This window comes from Mytilus edulis, chromosome 3 (assembly GCF_963676685.1).
Source record: "Mytilus edulis chromosome 3, xbMytEdul2.2, whole genome shotgun sequence".
Lineage (NCBI taxonomy): Eukaryota > Metazoa > Mollusca > Bivalvia > Mytilida > Mytilidae > Mytilus > Mytilus edulis.
In genome coordinates this window covers 103,235,663-103,243,187 of record NC_092346.1, presented here as the reverse complement: position 1 = coordinate 103,243,187, position 7,525 = coordinate 103,235,663, and positions in this window count along the sequence as shown.

The window sequence follows — 7,525 nt, the reverse complement described above, 5'->3', positions numbered from 1 at the left end:
CCAGTTATTGTTTTGGTCAATTATTAATATATACGATAAAAAATCAATATTACACAAATCCTGCTGAATTGAATTCTAACATGGAAATTTGGTGCACATAAGAAAAAACTACTAAAGTCAGTTGACTCAACAGAGCAATACACAGTGGAGATGCTTAAATACTGATTACTGAAGACTAGTTCTATGCATTGTTTCAATTAAAACACGATCCATGTCCTCAATAATAAAAAAAAGTATAAATTGTAAGATTCCATTACCTCTTATATCGTAACATACATCAACATGGACATATTAAGCAAATGTGATTAGCAAATATGCTCGATGATTAACCCTTGTTTATACCATGGAAGACACAACTTTTAGGAAGATACTTCAATGACAACTGTAATTGAACTGGTTTATTTTTGCCCAGTGGTCTAGTTTTAGTATGGTTTGGGTAACTATATAAATTATTATTACTGAAGAATTTAGATTCCAAAGTTTTAAACTACATATGTACAGTTATGCAACAAATCTGCAAGTGTGTAAGTGTATGGATCTCTCTGACATTGTACTACAAGGTTCCATACCACAAATGAAAGACTGGTAGTGAGTGTTGGGATTATTGCTCCAAGGGGGGTTTCAGAGGGTTCCTATTTAATTATGGGGTTCCAATTTTTCTTCTTCAAATTTTCTAAAAGTTTCAAGAAGAAATCTTTAATTGCACAGTTTTGCACAATAGATTTGTAAGATTTGGACATTTGTTTTTGTCAGAAACCTATACTATGTCAAAAAATTTATCACAATCCATTTTTTTTCTCATTTTAGATTTCAGAAATTAAACAGAAAATTTCTTTTTTTTTTTAATTAATTGCAAAAAACACAACAGCATAGTGTATTGCACAAAAGCAGAAAAAATGAATATAAATTAAAATCTAAGTTCTTTGACTAATTATTCTGTGTCAGAAACCTATTATGTGTCAAAAATTTAATTACGATACAAATTAAAATGTGTGAATATTGTGTCCAATTTTGCCCTAACTGAAAAGAGTTGGACCTCTGTGTTAGTTTCCAGCTGCCCACAGCGAAGCAATTTATTTGTAAATTTTAGTAATCTTTTACAAAAATTTTCTCTGAACTACTGAGACAAATTTAAGCAAACTTGGTCATAATAATTATTATGGTATCTAGTATAAAACTAGAGACTCTCAAGAGCCTGTGTCGCTCACCTGTATTTACTGTTGTTTTTAAAATCATGTAAAATAATTTTAAAATCACAATTAATAGTATAAGATTACCCTTATAATGATTTCCTTAAATTTACATATTCAGCGGCAGCAACCCAATAATGGGTTGTTTGATAAGCCTGAAATTTCAGGGCAGATAGTATAAGCCTGATGAATAATTTTTATTTCATGTCAGATTTGCTCTAAATGCTTTAGTTTCAAAAATGTAAGCCAAAAACTGCATTTTACCACTATGTTTTTTGTTTAGCCATGTTGGGCATCTTAGTTGGGATCATCAGACATATTTTTGTCGAGCCTGTGGCTTTTGTTGCAGAAAGCTCAGCAAAGGGATAGTCATCCTGTGACACCAGCAGTGTTAGCTTACTTCTTAAATCTTTATATTTTAGAGGGTGGAAGACCTGGATGCTTCATACTTTGTAAATTTTTAAAAGTTTCTGTCTGTCACATGTCCATTGTACTTGACCGCATTTTCATTGTATGGTGACTTATTGATTTTTTAATTTTATTTTGTAATGTTGATTTCTCTCTTATTATGAGTAATAGGATAACTATATTTGTTATGTGCATACCTTGCAAGGTCCTCATACCCATTATACAGTTTTCACTTAACCTAGAACTCATTTCATAGATCAGTGAACAAGATCAAGTTTTAGTGGTTAAGTTCATATCTCAGATACTATAAGCAATAGGTCTAGTATATTTGGTGTATGGAAGGATTGTTAGTCGTACATGTCCAACTGGCAGGTGTCATCTGACCTTGATCTCATTTTCATGGTTCAGTGGTCAAAGTTAAGTGTTTGAGTTATGGTCTCTTTTTATACCCCACGTAACGAAGTTGCGGAGGGTATAATGTTTTTGACCCGTCCGTCCGTCCGTCAGTCCTGTTTCTTGTCATCGCAACTCCTCTCAACCACACAACAGAATTTCACGAAACCTTTTCAGATAATAAGGACATACTATGTAGTTGTGCATATCGACGGGAAATTGCGATTCAATTTTTTTTCTAGGAGTTACGCCCCTTTGAACTTATTTACTTTAATGTACTACTGCAACAGTTTGTCATCGCAACTCCTCTCAAACCACACAACAGAATTTCACGAAACCTTTTCAGATAAGGACATACTATGTAGTTGTGCATATCGACGGGAAATTGCGATTCAATTTTTTTTCTAGGAGTTACGCCCCTTTGAACTTATTTACTTTAATGTATTACTGCAACAGTTTGTCATCGCAACTCCTCTCAGTCTGTCCGTCCGTCAGTCCGTCAGTCCTGTTTCTTGTCATCGCAACTCCTCTCAAACCACACAACAGAATTTCACGAAACCTTTTCAGATAATAAGGACATACTATGTAGTTGTGCATATCGACGGGAAATTGTGATTCAATTTTTTTTCTAGGAGTTACGCCCCTTTGAACTTATTTACTTTAATGTACTACTGCAACAGTTTGTCATCGCAACTCCTCTCAAACCACACAACAGAATTTTCACGAAACCATTTCAGATAATAAGGACATACTATGTAGTTGTGCATACCGACGGTAAATTGCAATTCAATTTTTTTTTCTAGGAGTTACGCCCCTTTGAACTTATTTACTTTAATGTATTACTGCAACAGTTTGTCATCACAACTCCTCTCAAACCACACAACAGAATTTCACGAAACCTTTTCAGATAATAAGGACATACTATGTAGTTGTGCATATCGACGGGAAATTGCGATACAATTTTTTTTCTAGGAGTTACGCCCCTTTTGAACTTATTTACTTTAATGTATTACTGCAACAGTTTGTTATCGCAACTCCTCTCAAACCACACAACAGAATTTCACAAAACCTTTTCAGATAATAAGGACATACTATGTAGTTGTGCATATCGACGGGAAATTGCGATTCAATTTTTTTACTAAGAGTTACGCCCCTTTGAACTTATTTACTTTAATGTACTACTGCAACAGTTTGTCATCGCAACTCCTCTCAAACCACACAACAGAATTTCAAGAAACCTTTTCAGATAATAAGGACATACTATGTAGTTGTGCATATCGACGGGAAATTGCGATTCAATTTTTTTTCTAGGAGTTATGCCCCTTTGAACTTATTTACTTTAATGTACTACTGCAACAGTTTGTCATCGCAACTCCTCTCAAACCACACAACAGAATTTCATGAAACTTTGTAGATAATAAGGACATACTATGTAGATGTGCATATCAACAGGAAATTACGGTTCAATTTTTTTCTAGGAGTTATGCCCCTTTGAACTTATTTGCTTCAATGTACTTCTGCAACAGTTTGTCATCTCAACTCCTCTGAAAACACACAACAGAATTTCATGAAATTTTGTAGATAATAAGGACATACTATGTATATTGACAGGAAATTATTATTCAATATTTTTTCTTATACTTATTTAATTTCTCCAATGACAATGTGGGGATGTGGGGTATGTGAGCGTGCTCACTAAGGTTCTTTAATTTCTAATACTAGGTAAAGTATATTTAGTGTATACATAGCAATATTTAATGATGTACATGTCAGTCTTGCAGGTTTTATTTGACCTTGACCTCATTTTCACGGTTCATTGCTTAGTATTAATTTATGTGTTTTGGTCTGTTTTTCTTAAACTATAAGCAATAGGTTAACTATATTTGTTGTATGGAAGGATTGTAAGCTGTACATGTCTGCCTGGCATGGTTCATCTGACCTTGACTTCATTTTTATGGTTCATTGGTCAATGTCTATTTTTCTTTGCTAAGTCTGTTTCTTATGAACTAAAAGCAATAGGTCAACTATATTTAGTGTATTGAATGATTGGAAGATGTACATGTATTTCTCGTTTAGTTGTTATGACCTCATTTTCTTGGATCATGTTAAGTTGTAGTAAAGCATTCTATTGAGTACTATCAACACAATATCACTGGTTAATTAGGTTAATAAAAAAGGCAAGACATTTCAGCATGTGCACTTTGGTTTAAACTAAGATACATTCAAGATGATTGTGGCCAAGTTTTGTAGGCCCAGTAGTTTAAGAGGAGAAGATTGTTTTCTTAAAGACCAGGTGAGCTAAAAATGTGTCTGATGACCCCTCCTTCTAAACAACAAGGCAGACAAGGATAAATATAGAACATTGGGGTAAAATGCCAATTTTGTCTAAATATTTTTAAACCATAATAAATAGAGAAAATCTGAAAACAACAAAAATGTTAAGAATAGTGAGCTCTATAAATTGTCCATATTCATCAAAACTGTTAATAGACAAACTCTTACAGGAGTTATTGCCGATAAATGATAAATTTGGTATTATGCTACCGTGCTACAGCAATTTTTTGGAGAGTTGTTGAAATATTTTGTCCACATCACATTCAGGAAAGATTTACGTTAGAGCACACATTTGTTATCAATTTTGCCATGGTATTATAATACCTTTCTACAGCAATTTTTTTGGGGTTGTTAGAATATTTTGGCCACATCACATACCGGAAAGATTTAATGTCATTAATTTTTGGAACTACTAAATGTGAAAGATCACACTTCTACTGTTATAAATATGTTGCCAGTGTACTGTGCTACACAGCGATATAAATAATTTAAATGTGGCTCAAATATTTTGTTTAAAGAGTCTGTAAGTCTAAGGTTTGCTGTTTATATGAACTTTTTGTTGTTATTAATTTGTTGCCAATGTACCATGCTAACTTTCTACAGCAATTTATTGGGGGTTGGTTTATTGTCTTGTCCACATCACTATTTTCGGTTTATTGGAAGTGACCAAAAGTTTTTGTCATAGATTCTTGAGACTGCTAGATGTGAAAGTTGTTACGGCACAGCACACTAATCTACTGTTATAAATATGTTGCCATGGTATTCAGCTACACAGTGATATCAATTTTTAAGAGGTGGCTCAAATATTTTGGTCACAGAGTCTGTCAATCTAAGGTATGCCATTTATATGAAGACGTTTTTGTAGTACCTGAGAATAATGCGACGAAGATTTTCAACTAGACTATTCATGTTAAAAAGGATTTAAGTGTTTGGTAAACAGGAAGTTGCTGAGTGATGCATCACACAGTATAAGTAACTGATATAAACACTGAAACCAAATTTTTGAAATCCTTGTACTGTAGTTCCCGAGAAAGATGCAACAAAAAATATTCATAACAAGAATGTGTCCTCAGTACACGAATGCCCCACTCGCACTATCATTTTCTATGTTCAGTGGACCGTGAAATTGGGGTAAAATCTCTAATTTGGCATTAAAATTAGAAAGATCATATCATAAAAAACATGTGTACCAAGTTTGAAGTCGATTGGACTTCAACTTCATCAAAAACTACCTCGACCAAAAACTTTAACCTGAAGCGGGACAGATGGACGAACGAACGAACGAACGGACGAACGAACGAACGAACGAACGAACGGACGCACAGACCAGAAAACATAATGCCCCTCTACTATCGTAGGTGGGGCATAAAAATGGATCAACAGACAGATGGACTGAAGGATGAGGGACAGACTGTGGGACGGACAGACAGACAGACAGAGGTAAAACATTATACCCCCACTTTTTTAAAGCAAGGGGTATAATTATCAAGTGAATACTGAAAACCAACCTATTTATGCATTCTTTTTATTTGTGTTTAGCACTTTCAATCAGATTAACTTTGGCAAAATTTTTATTTAATAGGTGTAAATAAAATCAAAGTTTGTGATCTAATTGCAAATGTTTCCAAATAATCTGCTTGGTTTTACAGATTTACAGAAATAAAATATTATGGCAGGTTTAACAACAAACTCTTCAAACTCTCAGATGCTTTAATAGATTTTATGTAAATAATAACAAGATAGTTAGCCAGTAAAAAATAAATTAATAAAATATATTCTGTGCATTTCAAAATTTCTATGTATACTGTAGTTGAAATGAGATAATTCTCTAGTATAGATAGCCCGCCTACACACAATTTGATTGTCATTGAAGCGTTTTATAAGTGCACCGTAATCATTTTGCAGGAACAAATTATAAAACTTTCATCTTCCTTTCTTAAATTCATTTCCATTTTAGTTCCGTCATTTTCACCTAAAACAAAAAACTATTTTGTTCCAGAAGTTGCCAGCATAACAAAGGTGCAAAATAAAACATTATTTGGAAAAATATAAAACATCAAATGGAAAATATAACAGTTATACACATTCACTGTTAAACTGTTCAGACAATTAAATATAGCTGAAACAGACATATCTATTATAATAACCTAGTGCAAGTTTTTAACCCTTAATTTGAGCAAAAAGGTTTTTTTCAATAACAAATGTAAAATATCATATATATATTTATCTCAAATATTTTTAAAAAAAGTGAAGATTAAAAATACACACTTTCAAAAACATACATAAACCTCGCTGACAATTATTGGGATAGTTTAATCAAAGCTCTTTTTTTTCAAAATACTTTAAAATCATTCCATTTCTGATCATTTCTTAAAAATCTGTATATACCTTTAAATCTAATCTCTTATTTGCTGGAAAAATACAAAGCACTTATGTTATATACAAAAAGAAATATTGAAAGCAAATAAAAAATTCATTTAAACTCTCCAAAACAACAACTTATTCCTTAATCTAAATTTGTGTTTTATATACAAATAGCATTAAGACAACATTGGCACACTTTGATTTTATCTTAGAACAAATCTGAACAAAAAGTTATATTTCTCACAATGTAAATAAGGAACAATAATTGTGATTTGTTCACTAGAGGTTTATGAATGAAGTTTTTATGGGTATAGAAAATGATATAGAAGGTAAAGAGCTATAAAGGCAGAGGCGAGTCTACAAGTGTCAAAAGACAAGTTTTCTTCTGGAAAAACCCCAAACCAGATACACTGTTTTCAAGATTGAAGAATTAACTATTCTATAGTTTACCAAAGCCTTCAAAATCCATATAGAAGACATATCAATACCTCATTTAGAAATACAGAAACAAGTAAATTAAAAAGATTACTATTTAACAAGATAAAAATGTAATGGTTGTTTTATATAAATTGCATGTAAGGGAGGCAATATAAAAAGTATAAAGATAAGTGAAGTATTTTCGTTGCCTAAATAGTTGATTTATAATTCTAATTCATTGAAAAGTGTTTAACTGCACATCTTTTCTGTATCTGTTTTAGTATAATTATAATTTTATAAATTAATTATTAGTTTATAAGCTTTTCTTCAAACAAAGTCATACTCTTTTATTAATGAATTGCCCCATATTCTACTAGTTGCACAACTGTAAAAATTTCTACTTACATTACATAATAAAG